Source organism: Delphinapterus leucas, chromosome 14 (assembly GCF_059928025.1).
Source record: "Delphinapterus leucas isolate spDelLeu-1000000601 "Yukka" chromosome 14, BTC_Dleu_Yukka2, whole genome shotgun sequence".
In the NCBI taxonomy this organism is placed as follows: domain Eukaryota; kingdom Metazoa; phylum Chordata; class Mammalia; order Artiodactyla; family Monodontidae; genus Delphinapterus; species Delphinapterus leucas.
Genome location: NC_143142.1, coordinates 73005896 through 73026609, shown reverse-complemented (window position 1 = coordinate 73026609; position 20714 = coordinate 73005896). Strand labels below are relative to the sequence as shown.

The window sequence follows — 20714 nt, the reverse complement described above, 5'->3', positions numbered from 1 at the left end:
ATTTGAAAGTTGTAAGACCATCACAACTATCAATTTGAGAGCATTTTCATCACTCCCAAAGGCAGGCGGATTCTTAACCACTGCGCCACCAGGGAAGCCCAATCGCCTCTATTTCTATGGCTTTAAATACTATTAATGTGCCGATTTCTGCTGACTTTCCATTACAGCCAGCTTTTTCTCCCTGCCAGCCTGTTCCCTCCACTTGAGTATCTCTTGAGAGCTCCTGCCCCAGACACAGCACATCCAGCACTGAACCCCAACCAGTTTAGAAGACGACTCCTCTCTAGCTGGACTTGAGCTGTGACCCCTTTCTCTCCCACACGACACCGCCTTGACCTTCATTTCCATTCCATCTCCAAGATCTGTTGCTTCTACCTCCAGAAGATCTTGAATCCACCTGGTTCTCTCCACCTGCCACCCCCTCCCTCTCCTGGACCATCCCACGAGTCTCCTGACTGATGCCTCTCTCCATTTTCCACCTTCCAGCCCAGAGCAGCCATTCATCCCGAAGCACGTCCACACCCGCCTGCAAAACCCTTTTGTAGCTCAGCATTGCAGTTACAAGAGCATTTACCTCCTTTCCATGGCTCGCCGGGCCCGGCCCTGCTTCCTCCCCTCCAGGTCTGTTCTCATCCTACTTCAGTTTCTATGAGGAGCCCTTTCCTGTCTCAGCACCTACACATTTGTGGCTTTCTCACCTGAAAAACTCTTCCCCTGAATGAATCCTCATCTTTTGCTTTTCGGCTCAAGAGTCGTTTCCTCAGAGCGTTCTCTGACCACCCTAATGAAATAGGGTCTCTCCCAATGTATGCCCTCTGCTCTTTTTCTCTTGTACTCACGAGCGTAACCCTTTATTTATCTGTGGGATGACTGGTGTGCTGCCCTACGAGCCTGGAAGCTTCTGTCCTGCTCACTGTAGCTCAGTGGCTGACAGAATGGCTGAAGCTTGTGGTTTGATGACTATCAGTGGAATGTTAGTGGGTGGGGAGTGAATGGAGACCAGCCTGGAGGGGTGAGGGAGGGATGCGTGAAACTTGAGGCTATGGGGGCACAGAGGAGGGAGTTACTAGCTCAGTTTAGGGGTGTTCAGGAAGGTTCCCAGCAAGGGGTTACATTGGAGGGCCACCTTGAGGAATGATTTGGGTTCCTCAGAAGAATGACTTGGGAAATAATAAAAAGTTCCGATTGGGGTGGGGGTAATAGTGGAAATTAAGTGGATCTTAAAGAAAATCCGGTGCCTGATTGTGCCCACCCATGGCTGGGATGGACCTTCCAGAAAGTGGCTACTTCTATAGTGTAGACCCGCGGTATAGTGTAGACCAATGGCTTCTCAAACATGAATGCACATGTGAATCTCCTGGGGGTTCTTGTTAAAAGGTGGATTCTGGGGCTTCCCTGGTGGCGCAGTGGTTAAGAATCCGCCTGCCAATGCAAGGGACACAGGATCGAGCCCTGGCCTGGGAAGATCCCACATGCCACGGAGCAGCTAAGCCCGTGCACCACAGCTACTGAGCCTGAGCTCTAGAGCCCGCAAGCCACAACTACTGAGCCCGTGTGCCACAACTACTGAAGCCTGCATGCCTAGAGCCCGTGTTCCACAACAAGAGAAGCCGCGACAATGAGAAGCCTGTGCACTGCAACAAAGAGTAGCGCCTGCTCGCCGCAACTAGAGAAAGCCCGTGTGCAGCAACAAAGACCCAACACAACCAAAAATAAATAAATAAATATATTTAAAAAAAAAAGGGCTTCCTTGGTGGTGCAGTGGTTGAGAGTCCACCTGCCGATGCAGGGGACACGGGTTCATGCCCCAGTCCAGGAAGATCCCACATGCCGCGGAGCGGCTGGGCCCGTGAGCCATGGCCGCTGAGCCTGTGCGTCCGGAGCCTTTGCTCCGCAACGGGAGAGGCCACGGCAGTGAGAGGCCCGCGTACCGCCAAAAAAAAAAAAAAAGGGGATTCTGGTTTGGTTGGTGGTGAAATTCTGTAATCCTCATGAGCTCTTGGTCATGGAGATGTGGCTGGTCGCAGACCTCACGTTGAGTAGCAAGGAAACCAAGGATGGGGAGGACCAGGTACGTTGATGAAAGAACAACAACCAGGGACCTTTGATAAATGGTAGAAAAGATGACTTCTGTGTTTTCTCCAATACTTAATTTTCTTTTAGATTTTCCTGTGAATTGTGTCAAGAAGTATTTTATGGCTTCATTTTCAGCATCTACCAGCTGTATTTGATATCTTTAAAGTTCTTATTTTACATGGGCCTGCCTGTATGATTAAAAGAAATAGAAACATAAAAAAGTTGTTGTTTTGAGACAGATGCATCCATCCTGTTTTATGACTGTCATCCTTTTCAAAGAACCACAATAAATACAGTAGTCCTTCTCTAAGACAGGAATTCACTTAGATATTATTGTCTCCATGCCTTCATTCCTCCAGGTGCACTCTTCCCACTGTATTCTGACCATTATGCCTTCTCTGTGGGGCATTTTTAGCCCAGACAGTCTGTTCTCTGCCACCTGTCATGCTTCTGGGCATCACCCCCCTGCCCTGTCAACCTGTGTACCTTCAGAAAAGACAAACTAGTATTAATCTAGGCCAGTCATCATTCAGAGGCTAAATCTGTTTTCCTTAAAGAACCACGTTACAGTCCAGACTGAAACAAGTGGATTTCATGTTCTCTGGAGCCTTCCTTGAGATGCATTAACCAGAGGTGACTGAGGGATTGTCTGTGGGTGGGAGCCTGCAGCCCATTCTTGGCTGTGCTAATACATGAGGTGGTCAAACTTGGCTACAAATTAGAATCACTTGTGGAGCATCAACCATATTGATGCCGGAGATACTGATCACCCAACCGGGGTGCACCCGGCGTCATTCTAACCGGAAGTCAAGGCAGAGAACTGCTTGTATGCTGTAAGAGTCTGCTGTCTATGGGGTATCTTTTAGTGTATCAAAAACTCACTCAAGTTTATGGAAATGTCTAGATATAAACATTGGGGGAAGTGATTGAAATAACTGAGTGGAATAACTCAAAGACATCGGACTGGATTCTGAAAAGCATCAGCATGTGAGTGGCCTTGATTCAGTCACTTAACCTCATAGCTAAGGTCTGTGTAGTGATTTGCTGATTACCAAGTACCTTCACATGCTGGACATTAGTTTCACAGGAATTCTAAAGGGAGGGCAGGGCACTTTTTTCCTCTTTGCACTTTCTTGAAGGAACACAATTCTTTATTGCTTAAGGTTCAGCTTCAGTGTTCTTCTGGCCTGGAGCCCCTCCCGGGTACTTCCCAGGCTCGGTCAGGTACCAGGCTGGGTCAGGTGTGACTTCTTCAAGCTCCCACTGCATCTGAGGCTTGCAACCCTCTCCTGCCCTTACCATATTGAACTATAATGATCTCTGTGATGGTTTCTCTCCTCTTGAGGAGACTGTCATCATATCTTATTCATCCCAGTGTCCATAGCCTAGTAGGCATTCAATAACTGTTTGAAGATTTAGGTAATCCATTAATCACCACTTTACAGATGGAGACACTGGGGCAGGGGGGAGACTCAATACAGGTCCAGCACTGTCACCTCCCCTAACCTTTCTGAGCTCCAAATTCCTCTTGTAAAAATGAAGAGTTTGGACATTCTCTCTAATAACCCTTATGGCTCTAAAATAGGTGGTTCTGTTTTAAGATCTTAACTCCTTGATAGTGTTATAAAAACCCAACAGAGCTCTTCAGATGGGTATGAAAGCCTTGAGAATAAAAGAGTAAAGAATATGATCAAAATAACTCATCTGTTGGCAAGAACGGAAATTCATTATTTACATTTTAGCCTAGACCAGGAACCTGGTCCTAACTCTGTACATCAATACAATCTATTTCCCCAGGAGTCTGAGAAAGGAGACACTCCTGGGTCCTCGCCCTTTTCTTTTTCTGACGTTCCCCAAGTGATTTGGGAACAGATCAATCTGAACTGAAGGCCTGCCTTTTGCTGTTCAGAAGGTCGCTCACATCTGACCAGCAGTGGTTATGTGAATGGTCTGTAAGTCTGTTTAATGAATTTTAACCACCTGGCTGACAGTTTGCACAGCCAGCGTTGGCCAGGCCACATAAATCATGATTGCATTGCTGAGACAAGGAAGTTGTCTTCTGTCCAAATCATGATGGAATCAGGGACGTGTCTGCTGAAACTGGACTCTTGACCACTTAGAAATCATCTCCTAATCAGTTAGGGGGAGGGGGAGGGGCAGGTGAGCTGGAAAAGCAAATGTGAAGCCACATCTTTCTCTTAGGATAAAACCGTTCACAGGAAAAATAAGTTTCTCACATCTTGTGTGCAATATTATTGCCATCAGGCAACCCCTTTGGCTAAAGCCAATGAACAGATTTTCAGGGCTGTAAAATGGGAGGAGTAGGCAAGTGTATCTGAGAGTTTAAACGAAGTAATTTCTCTGGCCTGGGGTATCACTGGCAAACTCTTGTAAAGCCCTGTTACCAGTGTAATTGTGACTCTTCCGCCCACCCACACATCTTCCGAGTTTTCTTGGTCTTCCCCCCAACCCTGCCCTGAATTGGAAGCCAGCCTACCATAGTTGAGCAGGATATAAGATCTGACTCTTTTAATTGTTATATTCCCGAAGCTGTTAATATATGTAAACACACAACAGGATGTTCCTTACAGCTGCACATAGTAACCTGGGAGCCAGGCCAGAGGGAGCCATTTACAGAGTGAATCCTGTTAAAACCTTCAGCTATGTTTAGAGCCAAGGCGAACGTATGCATTTTCATTTTAAAAGGACTTGTTAAAGAAATTGACAAGTTGAATATTTGTTAACCCTTTCAAGGATTTACTTAAGTGAGGAAAAGAAAAAATCTTGTTTGCTTTTTTTTTTTTTACCTATTTTACATATACTGATAAGCTCATGAATTTGAGCGTCATCATAATCGAAGACGAGGATCAGATATGTGAACTTCAAGGTCAGTTGATTTCTTCAGCGTGTGAACTCTAGCATTTAAATGCCACAGTGCTTTACAGTGGGCTTCACAGAAAGCTAATGTTTGACATTACACCTGGGCATTTTATTTCTCTTTCATTGCACGAGTTAAGAATTGATAATTAATCATTCCAAAAAGAATAAGATATAAACACCACCTACAGTGTTGTGAACAAAAAAAATGAACATCAGACCATAGCTGATACCAACTTTGATGTTGAAAGTTAACTGTGAATTTTATTTTTGCCTCTTCTGGGAGCCCCCCAGCTCCATCCGTCAGTCCTTATAATGCCTCTTATCTTCCGAAGCTGGTCTGAGTGAAGTTGTGTCTCTCTGGTTTCATTTTACTGCGAGACACGCTTGTTCCGTAAGAGCTGTCTCAAATGACTTTTGACCAAAGTTGGGACCCTGCTACAATGTCTCAGGGTTCTCATTAAGTGTAGTTTGTGGCTTCTGTTTCTGGGTATTCACTCTGCTCATGTGTGGGCTTGACCTGGTGATGCGCTTCTAAGGCATAGAATGTGGCAAAAGGGGTGGCATGTCACGTCCAAGGCTAGGGTGCAAAAAGACTCCTTGGACTTGCACTTAAGGTCTTCTGCCCATTTTTCCATTGGGTTGTTTGTTTTTTTGTTGTTGAGTTGTATGAGCTGTTTGTATATTTTGGAGATTAAGCCCTTGTCTGTCGCGTCCTTGGACTTGCTCTGAGCAAAGCCGGCTGCCATATTGTGAGCTGCCCTATGGAGAGACGCACATGGCAAAGAACTTAAGGTAGCCAATAGCCCATGAGGAACCAAATCCCGCCAACAGCCCTGTGAGTGAGCTGGGAGCCTTCCCAGGTGAACTTTTAGAGGACTGTACCCTGGGTGACACCTTGACTGTAGCCTTTGAGAGGCCCTGAGCCGTGCCCGAGTTCCTGGGCCACTGAAACTGAGCTAATACTTGTGTTTTAACTGCTAAATTTGGGGGTGGGGGGGTTGTTATGTAGCAATCAGTAACTAATACAAGGACAAAGATTTAAGGTACAATTTAAGTGTCCCCTGCCTTCAGGGAGCTCACCATCTATCTAGTAAGCTCTTTGGTTGCCAAGCACTGTAGGTAAGACAAGATGCCAAGTCATCATCGTTATTTTTCTGATGAAGGGCTCCAGCGGAAATAGTTTCCAAGCTTCAGTTTTTGTTGCAACGTATTGTTTTTCAGTTTAATTACCCTTCAAAAGGTATGAGAGATGTAAAGTGTAAAATAAATCTTTCTGCCCCCTTTTACCCTAGTCCCCCTCCCCCAAGGCAACAGCCATTGTGAGTTTATGGTTAACCTTCTAGAGACAAGTCTTTGCATTTACAAATGCGAACATGCATATTTCTTTGCTTCTCCTGATACAAATGGCAGTGAGATTTGACTTTCAACTTCCACTTGGAATCGGGAGTATGGTTGATACGCAACAGATTGAAATCTTCAATAATTTCTGCCAACGGATTCTGCTCTTAATAGATAAGAAATTAACTTGAGGAAACAGTTGAAGAACCTTTGAAAGGAAGATAACATATTGCATAATGATAGGGCAGAATGATAGGACCCAGAGGGGCCAACTGCTCTGTCTTCTTGCCTGTGGGCAGGAGAGTAGTTAACACATCCAGGTGAGCTGCGCTTGAGAGGCTCCCACAATGAAGCATCATGTTGATCTTTGGGGAAAGGGGTGGTGAAAATAACTGTCCATATCAGAAAATAAATATCAATCAATAAAAATAAATATAAATAAAAGATAAACAATGAAAATAAAGATCAGAAAAAAAAAATCGGTTGTTCCAGACTTTTCTCCTCTCATCTTCCAGCCAACTTCTCCCTAAGGACCCTTTTTGTTGTGAAAAATTAGATTTTGTGTGTGTGTGTGTGTGTGTGTGTGTGTTTGTGAGACTTGCTTCTGGTCACCTTAGGGAACTAAGATGACCCTGGGTTAGGTGTGGAATGAGTCCTGAGAACAGATATGAAAGAAGAAAGTGACGGGCTTGTTCCTGCCGTTTTATGCCTGTTTCTTTTTATCACCCCCGTGGTGGAGACCCCGGTGGTAGCTGTTGTTAATCGCGTGGATGGTGTCCCAGGACAAGAGTTTGCTCCTTCCCAGCTGGCCCTGAGACCTTTGCCACACATCTTAACCTGTTCATGTCTCCATTAACCTTCTGCAAGGTGAAGGTGGTTAAATCATAACTTTCAAGAATGGCAGAAGCCTAATTAACATGGTATTTGAAGACTAATAAATTCCTTAGAAGAAGGGTGCCTTATGAATTGAGGTGGTACTATCATTACAGTCATTACCTTTAAAATTCTAGATGGCCTGCCGAGCAAGTTGCAATGGAGGCGAAAGAACAGTTGGGCAGGGTTCAGCTGCACACAGAGGGTTCGTTTTGTTTCCTTAATGTGTAGTATTGGCTTTACATGGAATTCAGTCATGAAGTAGGCTGGCTGGTTATGCCGACTCACAAGATTGGCCAATCCTTTGTAATAATTGTTTAAAGAACCATAGAAGAAAGTGGCTCACAAATGATGATTGTTGTTTGGTGCCTCGCGATCCCTTTCATTGGGATCCAATGTGTTGTGTAGTTTTTGTCCTGGCATTTTTACTAGATACTCATTAAAAAAATTTTTTTAACACCTTTATTGGAGTATAATTATGTTACGATAGTGTGTTAGTTTCTGCTGTATAACAAAGGGAATCAGCTATATGTATACATTTATCCCCATATCCCCTCCCTCTTGCGTCTCCCTCCCACCCTCCCTATCCCACCCCTCCAGGTGGTCACAAAGCACCGAGCTGATCTCCCTGTGCCATGTGGCTACTTCCTGCTAGCTATCTATTTCACATTTGGTAGTGTAGTTACTCATTTTAAATGAATGCTTAATTATTTCACTGCTCCCTGATAGAATCTCTTTCTGTAGGTAGAAGAACCAGTTAATGTTTGTTTTAGGCCCTTCATCTGTGACCCTGATGATATGGAGTGAGAATCCCTCGCTCCCTCCATCTCTGCCTCTGTTTTCTTCCTTCCTTTCTGTCTTCCTTTCCTTCCTTCCTTTTCTTTCCCTTTCTTTCTTTCTCTCTTTCTCTCTTTCTCTCTCTGTCTCCTTCCTTCCTTCCTTCCTTCTCTCTTTCTCTCTCTCGCTCTTTCTCTCTGTTCTTTCATTCTGTCTCTTTCTCTGCCTTTCACCAAATATTTGAATACCTACTATGTGCAAGCTGCTGGCTAGAAGTTCTGGATACCACAGGGAGAAAAATGAGGCACAGTCCCCTGGCCTCATGGAGCTTACATTCTCGTGTAGAGAGACCTTGGTCATTAAGGACATTAAGAAGTGGAATGTCATTTATCAGTGATAAACGCAAAGCAAAAAATAAATTGGCCCAAGGAGGGTAAAGAGTAAGGATGAAAGAGGTGAGGGCTATGGTTTTACATAGATGACTGGAGAGGCCTCATTAACAAGGTGACCTTTCATCCAATCAGCAAATATCCAAATGCCTCTGACCTGCAAGGCCTTCAGAGTCTCACCTGAGTCCCCCTCTCCAGCCATCCCCTCCAACCATCGTCTTCGTACACCTACCTTCACTTCAGTAACTAAACCAACCCTGTGTCCTTCCATGCTCTGGAACCTTCGCACCCATGGTTTCCTCTCCTGAAATGTCTTGCTTCTCTTCTCATCTCCCAGCCTGATCACAGACCCACCTGACCTTCAAGGCCCAATTCAATCAACTTCCTTCCTCTCTGTCCTTACCTGAAGTCCCAGCTCTTCAGGTGTAATTGACTGCTCTTCCTATGGATTCCCTTCCTAGCACCTGTCACAGGAAATTATATTACGGTGAGGTGTGTTTTTGTTACTGTTGCTGCATGGGCTGCAAACCTTTGAGGACGAGGACTGTATTTTATATCTCTCTATACTTTATATACTTAGATAAGCTTCATATGCTATGTGTACTTTACATCTTTATATATCTCTCTGTATCTTTATATACTTTATATATAACTAATAATTTCTTGCATTAATTTGGGGGTTAACAGAGGAAATGGTGAAGTTTTACATTGTATGAGTTTTGTTCCTTATGATTAATCGTTACTCTTTTTGTAAAGCACTGACGTAGGTAACGAAATTACAAGTGTGACATTGGAGATGGCAGGAAGGTTCTTTCTGAATTTGGAGGTCTAGGATCTGGCTCATTTGTCTCAAAGCTAAAGGCCTCTTTCCTCCCACGTAATCACGAATTTCTGGGCCTCAGGCTGTGCTCCCTTCTGAATCTGGTTTTTCTGGTTGTTCCAAGCAAAATACAGAGTGTGCCTCTTGACGTTACTGGAAAACTAATTTATCTTGTTTGATACCACTCAAATCTTCGGAAACTGGATGTATTCTGATCAGCTCATTGGTTTCCATTGTCAGGGATTACAGTAAAATTTAGTATTGAGGCCAGTACCCCAGGGCACGCCCCTCTGTGTGTGGCCTGAGAGACTCTTTTTTTGCGGTACGCAGGCCTCTCACTGTCGTGGCCTCTCCCGTTGCGGAGCACAGGCTCCGGACGCGCAGGCTCAGCGGCCATGGCTCACGGGCCCAGCCGCTCCGCGGCACGTGGGATCCTCCCAGACCGCGGCATGAACCCGTGTCCCCTGCATCGGCAGGCGGACTCTCAACCACTGCGCCACCAGGGAAGCCCCTGAGAGACTCTTGAGGCATTGACAGCTCATCACTTGTTAAAAAGGAAATTCAACATCGGACTTTTAAAGTGCAAATGCCTGAAAAGGACTCCTCAGCCTGATTCTTGGAAGCCTGAGTAAGGAGAACGTGGTAATCTCAGATCACTTAGGAATTATGAAGAAGGCAGATTGAAGTGTCAGAGTAAGGCGCAGAAGGGAATTATCTCAAAATATGAGATGTACAGAGTCCACTGCTGGGGGTGGGCTGTATCATGCTCAGTGAAGCCACCTGAGCGTGTGAAGGGTGACTAACGTATCCTCTAAAGGAGGGAGTTTTTCGCCAACAGAAATAGCTCTGTTTTGATTTGATGAGGTAGTTGTGAAAAAAGTTTTACTATCTTAATTCTCCCATCATTCTCCCATCAGTTGTATCAGCACTAAGTCCACATTTCCTTCTGATAAAAGTGAAAGTCCATTTCTTAGTAGAGAGGAGATGCTAAATAACCCATGTCTGACTGTCCCCTGTCCCTTTTCTGTCTCTCTCTCTTTAACATGTCCAGATGTTGTCACATGTGGGTATATTGCCATGCACTTGAGGTCTGCTGCAGGAGACAGGCTCCACACACCTGTCCTTCACACGTGGTTTGCCCCGCTGGCTGGTTAATCTCAAGTCCCCATCCCAGCCTCTCCTCCTCTAGCCCCTTCCCACCCCTGAAGCTCTTGTCTCAGTGGTTTGACTCCGAGGGCCCCTTGTTCTCACAGTGGGCTGGCTGGACATAGTGGAAGCAGTATCGTGTCGCACGCAGGTCATGGACCAAGGAAGACGGGGAGTGGAGAGAGGGCCTCTGGCCTTCCAAACTGAACAGAAACATGAATGCACAAGGTGACCAAGTTCCTTGGTATCATTTTATGTAGAACACAGGCCTCTGGAGGCAAATGTGCATTTTGAGGACTACTCTGGGAAGATCCCACCTTATTTCCAGACAATAAACTAAAATCTTAGAATGTAGGCAGCATGGGTGGGTAGGGTACTTTGGGAGGACTGCTGGGCTAAGGCAATTCTGCCTGAGAACAAGAAAAAGTTCTCGGCATGATGGCTTTATGAGCAGGATGCTGGAACCAAACTGACTAGATTTGCTTCTAGGTTCTACTGTGTATTGGTTGTGAGATCCTGGGTGAGTGTCTTGGCCTCAGTGTGTTCATCTGTAAAATGGGGATAACAGGACCGACCTCACTGGGTCTTTGTGAGCTTTATATGCATTTATGCGTGTGAGCGGTTGGAACAGAACCTGGCACAAAGGTTCAATAAATGCTGGCTAGTGTTATCATTAATACATTATTCAATCAGAATTACAAATAAACAATTCTTGGAGAATATATGCCATTTGCTATGCGTCTGGAATGCTATAAGCACGGGGCTCCTTGTGAGTTAGTTTTCTTCTCCAACTCCCATCCTGACTGTCTATTCCGGGATCCTCTCTGGCTTTTTCTTGCCACTTGAGATAATCCACATACTAACTGCCTTTTGCTTTACCCCAGCACCCTCAAGGAGCCTTACACCGTTTCTTGCTGGTTGTTCCTGATTTTAACTAAGCCAGGAATTGGTAAATAAATGGCCTCCCATTCATGGTGGCTTGTTGTAGAAAGTCTCATGGGCATTCCTGGAAGGGCTCTAGAGAAACTGGTTTTAACCTGAGGAAGGATTCTAATCACGGAGTATGGAGGAAGGAGCTGATTAGATCTTCTCCATCTCCCCACAGGGCAGATCCAGGCAGAGACAGAGCACTGAGGGGGAGGGAGTTGCATGTAGGCTGTCGGAAAAGAGGGCTGGGGGTGGGGTTAGGGGTTGGCTGGGCTCTCCTGGGCTATTGAGTTGTTTTGAGCAACGCAGACACCAGCTCCTGTTTCTTTGTGACATGCCTGGTCCCGGAGAATGGGGAACAAAGGGGCTACATGTGGGCTGCCTAGGTACACTCCTCAAAGCCCCCGTCCCTTGGCATCAGGACCAGAACACTCAGACAACCTGGAAGGACCCAGTTCTTCACTGGGAACTCGCCCACCAGATTCTAACGGGGGGGTTTGGAGAGTGGGATCTTGGCCATTGCCTCTCTACTCAGGCTGGTCAGTTACATCCTGGTCAGTTTCCCAGCTGAGAAAATAAAAACATCTCTGTTTTGTTTTTAAATTTATGTGTTTATTTATTTATTTTGGCTGCGCCGGGTCTTAGTTGCAGCATGCGGACTTCTTAGTTGCAGCGTGCAGACTCTTAGTTGTGGTGCGTGCGGGATCTAGTTCCCCAACCAGGGATCAAACCCAGGCCCCCTGCATTGGCAGCGTGGAGTCTTACCCACTGGACCACCAGGGAAGTCCCATCTCTGTATTTTTATTTGCAGAAATCATCACCCACCTCTGGCTTCTTGCGCTTTTTAAGTGGCTAAAACTGATGGCTGTTATGGTCAGTTCAAGGGTTAAACCTTTCTCCGGGCGTGTGTTTCATTTTACAGCATAACGCATTCCCTCCGTGCATCAATTTCCAGTTCTGTCCTTGGCTTGGGGTTTGTTACCACCTTGGCAGGCAATACCGTTTGCCGTTTATTTTTAGAACTTAGGGTGAGGATTAGCAATGTAATATTAAGAATCCTGTGAATCGAATTAGGTGGGTAAAATACGCAATAGAGAAGAAGCTGTAAAAGCTTGACTTTTTTGGCACCTAAGCAGTAAAAACGGCCTTTTAGAACTTTAATCTAGGGTGTATTATCCTCCCTCAATTCCCTTGGCCAGTTATTTTGAGGATTTCAAAATGGCTTTGGAGAATAAGTGTGATTTTAGGATTCTTCTTATCGGCTTGGAAAAAGTATTCCTTGTAGCTCCTTATGTAAATGCTATCTAGGGTATTTGTAGCTTGAATACTTATTGTGAAGGGCTCCCAGTGGTCTAATTTTTTACTCTGTAATTTAAAAAAGTCAATTTAGAACTGTATGTGTGTGTGTTTTCATGAGCGAAGTCTCAAAACAGTTGTGGGCTGGTTTCCTATAATAAAATCAAGATGCCTGCCGAGTCTTAGATCCAGTCCTGCCTAAATCTTCCAGACTGGTGTGTCCAGTAGAGCTTTCTATGAGGATGAAAGTGTCCTGTATCTAGTCACTAGACACACATAGCTATTGAGCACTTGAAATGTGGCTATAGTGCAACTGACTGAGGGACTGGCTTTCAAGTCCATTTGAGTTAATTACATGTAAGTAGCCTCACACGGCTGGTGGCTTACTAGTAGGTGGCCACAGCGGACTTGGACTTTCCCACCTGAAATAGCCTGTAACTCGGTCAGCAGTTGGCCGTCTGAGGAGCTAGAGCTTCAGTGGGGTTGGATGAACTAAGAATCAGAGGGACAGGTGCCGCTGCCCCGTCTGCAACCCCTCAGGCAGTGTCTCTGCTGGAAGTAAGCCCTCCCTGGGATGTGATGATCTAACCTTAGTCCTTAGAACTTTAATGCTGAAAGCCCTTTCTAAGGCTCCACATCGCCCTGAGGATAAACTCTAGGCTCCTAATGGCTTTTACTATCTGTCACTTCTCAATTTCTTGCTGGTCACTTTCCCTCTCATCACTTTCCTCATCGTGTGGACAGACTTGCATTCCAAGATCAGGCTGTGTGCATTCTCACCTCTAGACCTTTGCAAACACTGTGCCCTCTGCCTGGAATGCCCTTTCCCTTCCCTTCACCTGGCTCACTCCTACATGTCCTATGGGTCTCAGACTAGATGTCAATTCCTGTAGCATCTCCTCTGGGGAAAGCTTTGTGCCCCTGCTGCTGTGTATCCTAGGTGTATCCCCATCATAGCACCTACCACACTTGTTTGAAATTGCTTATTTACCTATAAGTCTCTCCCCTTACACTAGAGCTTCACAAAGTGTGGTCCCTGGACCAGCCATATCTGCATCACCTGGGAGTTGGCTAGAAATGCAAATTCTCAGGTCCCAGCCTAGACCTCCTGAATCAAAAATTCCGAAGGTTGGGCCTAGCAAACCCTCCGCGTGAGTCTGATGCCAGCTAAAGTTTGGGAACCACTGAGCTAAGCCATAAGCTCTGTGAAGGTAGGAACCTGCGACTTCCCATTTGACACTGTGTCCCCAGCCTTTAGCGTACCTCATGGCTCAGAGGAGTAGATTCTCAAGAAACACCTCCAAAGATGATACTTTGGTTATGCTTTAGGCAGCTTGTCCTGTCAGAAAATTTTTAGCTGAAACCAATTTAAATCTCTTTTCCTTTCTCCAGAGGAGATAAAGAACAACTGAGAACCTTTTTTAAAATTAGGGTAAAGTATACATAAAATTTGCCATTTTAATAACCATACAGCTCAGTGGCAGTAAGTACCTTCACATGGTTGTACAACCGTCATCACCACCCATCTCCAGAACTTCTCCATCTTCCCAAACTGAAACTCTGTACCCTTTGAACACTAACTCCCCATTATCCCCTCCCCCCAGCCCCTTTCTATTCTACTATCTTTCTCTATGAATTTGACTACTCTAGGTACTTCGTATAAGTGGAACCATAAAGTATTTGTCCTTTGTGGCTGGCTTATTGCACTTAGCATAATGTCCTTGAGGTTCATCCATGTTGTAGCGTGTATCAGTATTTCCTTTTAAGGTAGAATAATATTCCATTATATGATATGCCAGAATGTATCCATTCATCCATTGATGGACACTTAGGTTATTTCCACCTTTTGGCTATTATGAATAATGCTGCTATGACATGGGTGTATGTATATCTGCTTGAATCCCTGCTTCAGCTCTTGGGTATATACCCAAAAATGGAATTGCTGGATTGTCCGGTAATTCTATGTTTAATTTTTGTTTTTTTTTTGTTTTTCTTTTTGCAGTACGCGGGCCTCTCACTGTTGTGGCCTCTCCTGTTGCGGAGCACAGGCTCCGGACGCGCAGGCTCAGCGGCCATGGCTCACGGGCCCAGCCGCTCCGCGGCATGTGGGATCTTCCCAGACCGGGGCACGAACCCGTGTCCCCTGCATCGGCAGGCGGACTCTCAACCACTGCGCCACCAGGGAAGCCCTGTGTTTAATTTTTTGAGGAACCACCAACCATACTTTTTTCCACAGTGGCTGCCTTACTTTGTATTTCCATCAGCAATGCACAAGAGTTCCAACTTGTCCTCACCAACACTTATTTTTAAATTTATTGGAGTATAGTTGATCTACAGTGTTGTGTTAATTTCTCCTGTACAGCAGTGTGATGCAGTTATACACATATGTCTATATACATATGTATGTTGTTCACGTTCTTTTCCATTATGGTTGTTCACAGGATACTGAATGTAGTTCCCTGTGCTCTACGGTAGGACCCTGTTGTTTATCCATTCCTTATATAAAATAGTTTGCATCTGCTAATGCCAAACTCCCAATCCATCCCTGCCCCATACCAATTCTTGTTATTTTTTGTTTTCTGACACCTGAGTACTTGAAAGAGAAATGTTAACTTAAGGATAATGTCAGAGAAAGGGCCCTTCCTTAACTTTCTTAAATGTACTTCTTTGATCAATTAAAACCTATACAGTGAGTACCTATTGTATGATAAATTGTATTAAAAGAAATAAGATCAGTAGAATTTATTCCAGTTGGTCCTTGAAAATGTTTGTTAGAATTTGGCGGAAAGAAAAAGGCATATGAAACCTTAAATGCCAACATGTTACTACTGTACATGTAGTAATGTTCATGTTCTACATGTAGTAGTGCTCCAACATGTTCCTTATACAACCTGTAGAAACAGAACTCCATCTTTAGAGAAGATTTTTTTTTTGACAGCTATTCTATCCTTAGAATCTATCCTAAGGAAATAACTGGATAGCTGCTCTATGACTCTATAGAGAATGTAAGAGAATATGGAGGGATTCTCTGCATTTAAGGCCTGGAAATTATTAGCGTAATGGTATTGATCCCTTCTGCCCACTCTTCAAACAGTTAAAAGTTAGAAACTCCCTCTGGGAGCTTGCCTGTGTAAACAGGGGAGGCCATGCAGCTGACCAGGGAGGCAGCCCGGCCGGGGATCCATAGACAGTGAAGAAATCAATCATTAAACACTCAAATAATCAAGGATTAACTTGATGAAGCAGTTGATGTGAAATTGCCTAAACCATAGGAAATTTTATCAAGGTTTTTTATTTTGGTAGGAAAAAAATGAGAAGAATCGGTCTGTGTTCTAATTTTTCCCTTCCCAAAAGTTGACATGGTTATATAATGCATGAGTTTTACCATTGAAATAGGATGCCATCATAGGAACAGTTTAATAAACCAATTCCAGCGGGAGTGTAATATGTGAATATGAGAGTACATTCAGCTTAGGTTCTCCAATGTACAATTACACATTGTTGATAAACAACCTGAGACCATTTTGGGCTGGCTGGTATAGTGTGTCTCTTGCTGGCAAGAGACACACTGTGTATGGTGGCAGAGGTGTCAGATGTAAAGACAGTTTCTGTGTCTGAAAACAACACTTTCTCATTCTGAAAAATCCTACTTTTATTCATTATGCAAAGATACGGACCAAAAGAAGTGTGGTCTAGATTATATTTTGAATTCCAGAGTTTGGGTTTTGTGACATGTTTTTCCTTTACTCAGGAGAGCTGAAAAAGCTGGTAATGGATACACCCCAGTCTGCTTTGTTGTGAGCAGCTGGGAGAGTAAAATATTTAATGTCTCCCTCACTACTAGGGTGACATTTTCCTGCGGCCCGAGCACGGCGGGTTACGAGCTAGGTATTCCCCTCCCTATGAATAATTCAACAAATGAAGGTAAATTTGAGCCCTGCATGGGCTGTAGTAATTTCTTAGCTGTTCCTGAAGCGTTTCTTTGGTCACACGTTTCTTCTAATGTTTACTCCTCTCACGGTAAGAATTAGGACGGCTAGTATTTACTGCACCCTCCCTTTGGGCCTGGCTGTATTCCAGGAACTTTCTATATATTCGCTCATTTCATCCTCACAGCAACCCTAAGAGGCAGGCACTATTATCGTACCCATTTGACAGATAAGAAAACTGAGGAACAGCAGTGTTACTTAATGAGCTTTCCTGAGGTCTCACAGCTGGCGGGAAGTGTGGCTCTGGAGCCCATGCTCTTCACCACTGCTGCACTAGGAAGAGCTGTGGGCATGTTAAGCATGCTGCTGGGTCATGGCACAGGGACATAACTTTGGCAACTGGAGAATTTGGACTTGGTTCCGGTTTCAGCCCTGTGGCAACCAGCTGTGGGCCTTGAGCACTCCCTGTAACTTTTCTCAGCCTTGGTTTGTGCATCCTTGAAATGCAGATAATGCTATTTTACTCACATGTAGAGGAGAAGAAAACTAAGGACAGTATTTGAGCTAAAAGTGATTCTTAAAGTTCTAATGTTGGTGGAGGAGGGAGGGAGGGAGGGATAAATTGGGAGACTGGGATTGACAGATACACACTACTCTATATAAAATAGATACCGAATAAGGACCTACTGTAGAGCACGGGGGACTCTTCTCAAAACTCTGTAATGACCTATGTGGGAAAAGAATCTAAAAAAGAGTGGATATATGTATATGTATAACTGATACACTTTGCTGTACAGCAGAAACTAACACAACATTGTAAATCAACTATACTCCAATAAAACTTTTCTTTTTGAAAGTTGTAATGCACAAAAGCAAGATAAATGCTAAATGTTCTTAGGGATCCAAAGAGCACCTATGCCTCCTCAGGTATCATACAAATAGGGCAGCCCCAAACCTAGAAAATGCTGCAGTTTTCTGTGACATTTCAGTTTATGAAATATTCAGTGAAATCCACTTTTCACTTTAGAAAATATGAAATATTCAGTTTCACTTAACAATACTCTGCTTTTGACCATGAGAAGACTTATTTCATGTGAGTTATTTAATATGAGCTCTCAAGATGGGCTAATGACCGCACAAAGCATGTGGTCCCTTTGGAGCCTGTGTTACGAATTAGGACACATATGCTGCTGACCTAATGGTAATACATTAATTTTAAGGCTCGTTTTTTGTTTCTTTACTTCTAATTGAGGAAGATTTCAGACACATATAAAAATAGAAATAATCATATAATCAACCCCCCTTGTTCATGGCCATGGCCAACAGTCTTTCATCTATACCTCTATTTCTTCCCTCCCCCGTATTATTTCAAAGCAAACTCAGCCAGTGATCTTTCCATCAAACCCGGTTTTGAAAGTTGTTTGTTTCACTTTTTTCATACCATGATTGTTTGCTATGCAGACTTGAGGACAGCAAAAATATGCATTTAAGTAGTTAGATTACTAACTATAACTGTTGCCTAGCTGTACAAGAGTGATAGTTTTGTTTGTTTAATTTGGGTCCACTTTTAGGAGGTCTTGGAGTTATCCTCTAGAAAGTATATAGTGCCGTAAATGATCAAAGTTCTCTGAAACCTTACCCCAGTGGCCAGAGACAAGGTGATGTGGGGAAAGGATGCAGGATTTGTATTCAGGTGATAAGATCTGGTTCTGGTCCCCTGCTTGTTATGAGCTCTGAGAATGTGGATACAACAGTGACCTCTGAGCTTGATTCTTTATCTATAAAGCTCATTCATTTGGTAGTTCTTTATTCATAGGTCAGCTGTGTGTCAGCCACTGTTCTGAGCCATGGAAATATCTCAGAGAACAAACCAAAAATAATTTACTTTTCAATGACATTGTATAGCTCAAGTGCCATTAATGGTATGTGAAAACTGTTTGCAAGCTCTCAAGTAAAATATGAAGGTTACTATTACCTTTATTTTCTTACTCTGCTTTTCACTTGAAAACTTCAGCTCACAAGTATTCTAGGCTTATAATAGTTTATAAGAAACTATTTAAGTTTTATTGAGAAATATATTATTCATTGTTTCATAGCTGTGCTGTCTTGCTGAATTTCTGATGAAATGGTTCACTCAGTGGATACTTGGGTCCCAGGTGCTGTGCACTCTGCTAGGGGTTTTACCTGAGACCAAGATTGAGCTTCACAAGGATCTGTAAGATAGGCATTACCTTCATTTTACAAATGAGGAGACTTAGTGAGGCTATTTTCCCCAAGGTCCCATGAGTGGTAAAAGGTAGAGCTGGGATTTTAGCCCTGTCTCTTTGTCTTCAGACTGAAGCCCTTAACCATCCCTTGATCCTGCCTCAGTTGGGAAATAAGAGGAATAGGGCTTGGTCCTGAGCTTTGGAATTTACTTCTTTTTAAGAAACAAAAGCAACCATAGTACAAGGCAGAATACAAAGAATGGGTCAGGCAGACAGTAAGTTGTTCGCAAATGAAAAAGCCAATGCATCAGGATTTGAGGATCAGGAAAAGGGATGAAAGTGACTTGCTGCCTTTGTGAGTGTGTCCCTGTGTGTGGGCAGGAGGTGGCTGGAGTGGGGCGGTGGGGGGAACCACGACGAGCGGGGCCAGAGCTGAGAGCCATAGCCTTTCTAATGCTAACGCAGATGTAAAACTAATCATTTCCCTAATGGAACAGACAGAAACCATCTGTCTGTAGCTTTTGAAGACAACCTGAATAATCTCCCAGATTTCCGCATCTGACCTAGGACAGCCTAGGTCATTGATTCAGTTTTCAGAATGTGTTGAATGTTAGTTGTATTTTGTATTTGGTCTTAATGGCAAAATTTAAATCTCTTTTGAATGATTCCTCTCTTACTGATAGCGTGTCTAAACCGTGACAAGCGTTAGTAAAGATAAATCCTCGTGATATGCACAAACACGCACGGAATTAGCAGCACCAGGGTTGGGCAACGTTGTTTTCTCTGCATGGCATTTAGACTTTGGAAAGCTAAGACGCAAAGTCACCATCGCCAGATTTCTGAGGTGAAAAAGCAAAGGAGAGGGTGTGGTCTCTGAGTCTGGGTTGAGTGTAGGCAGCCCTGAGCCCAGGGACTGACCTGCTAGGCAGGTCTGGCTGAGGAGTGTTTGGAGGTGGCCCGTTTTGTGGCCAAAACACCAACTTTGGGTCTTGAGTGTAGCTTGGCTTTTCACTGACTATAGGATGACAGAGTATGTGTGTCACAACCCAGATATTGAGGAATGGCCCATCGTAAATCCAGAGCATAGTCTTTTCAGAGTGCTTTAAAAATGTGCTTTAAAAAGATTTTAATTTGTTCCAGATATCTAATGTTCAAATCCATGTAGTATTTAAAGGCTTTTAAGTAGTTTTTTCCTTTTTTTTTTTGCAAGAGCTGGGCAGTCAGGAGGATTATTGTGTTGAAATATTAAGTTCAGGACAGTGAGATTTGCTACTTGTTGGGAGTTTATCCCTGGCATTGATTGATGATGGACAGTTGAGGGTTTGCTCTGGAGAGTAGAGGTGGGGTGGAAGGTGTCGGGGAGAGTCCTCTGAACACCTCCCCCAGGGCCTGCTTCCTCCCCAGCCCATCTTCCCAACTCAACTCAGAGTTCCATAGCATGCCTGCACCTAAACCAGGTGAGGTCGCATGTTAACTATTACAAAAGTTTATTAGCCTGAGTAACAGTATGATAAAAGTTATGAATAGTATGATAACAATTGGGCTGAGGAAGTAATTTTCCTGTGTCCATAGAGCAAGTCCTTGCAGGAGGTGAGGGCTGAAGTCTGGGTCTTTGGAGAAGTTTGGCATGTGAAAGAGCAAAAAATACTCAAATGTATTTTGGTTGGTGGTTTTACGTTTTATTTCACTTCAGCCTTTAAAAAAAATGTTCTCTCGGTATTACATGCCTTTGTGTTCAGGGTGGAGTAGGTGTGGGAGAGGGGTAGGTATTGCTAAATCCAACGCAGGCCTCCCCACCATGTGCTAATGCTCCCAGAAAGGTACACGGAGATTGTAAAGGGAAGCAAATATTGACCAAGGGGAGAAGAAAGTTTAGAATGAATTGGCATTTTTTCCTGGGGCCATGTTTTTTTTTTTTTTTGTGGTACGCGGGCCTCTCACTGTTGTGGCCTCTCCCGTTGCGGAGCACAGGCTCCGGACGCGCAGGCTCAGCGGCCATGGCTCACGGGCCCAGCCGCTCCGCGGCATGTGGGATCTTCCCAGACCGGGGCACGAA

At 44.2% G+C, this 20714-nt stretch overlaps 1 protein-coding gene across 3 annotated transcripts in view; it reads left to right on the top strand.

The window, feature by feature from the left end:
• Nucleotides 1-20714, top strand: part of ATP8B1 (ATPase phospholipid transporting 8B1) — a 112828-nt gene that overhangs the window by 14121 nt on the left and 77993 nt on the right. Inside the window, exon 2 of one of the 3 annotated variants that reach the window (XM_089895237.1) lies at nucleotides 8671-8820. The exons of the other annotated variants lie outside the window; for them this stretch is intronic. The gene's annotated coding sequence lies outside the window, so the exon portion shown is untranslated. The remainder of the gene's footprint in view (nucleotides 1-8670; nucleotides 8821-20714) is intronic. 3 annotated transcript variants of the gene reach the window in all.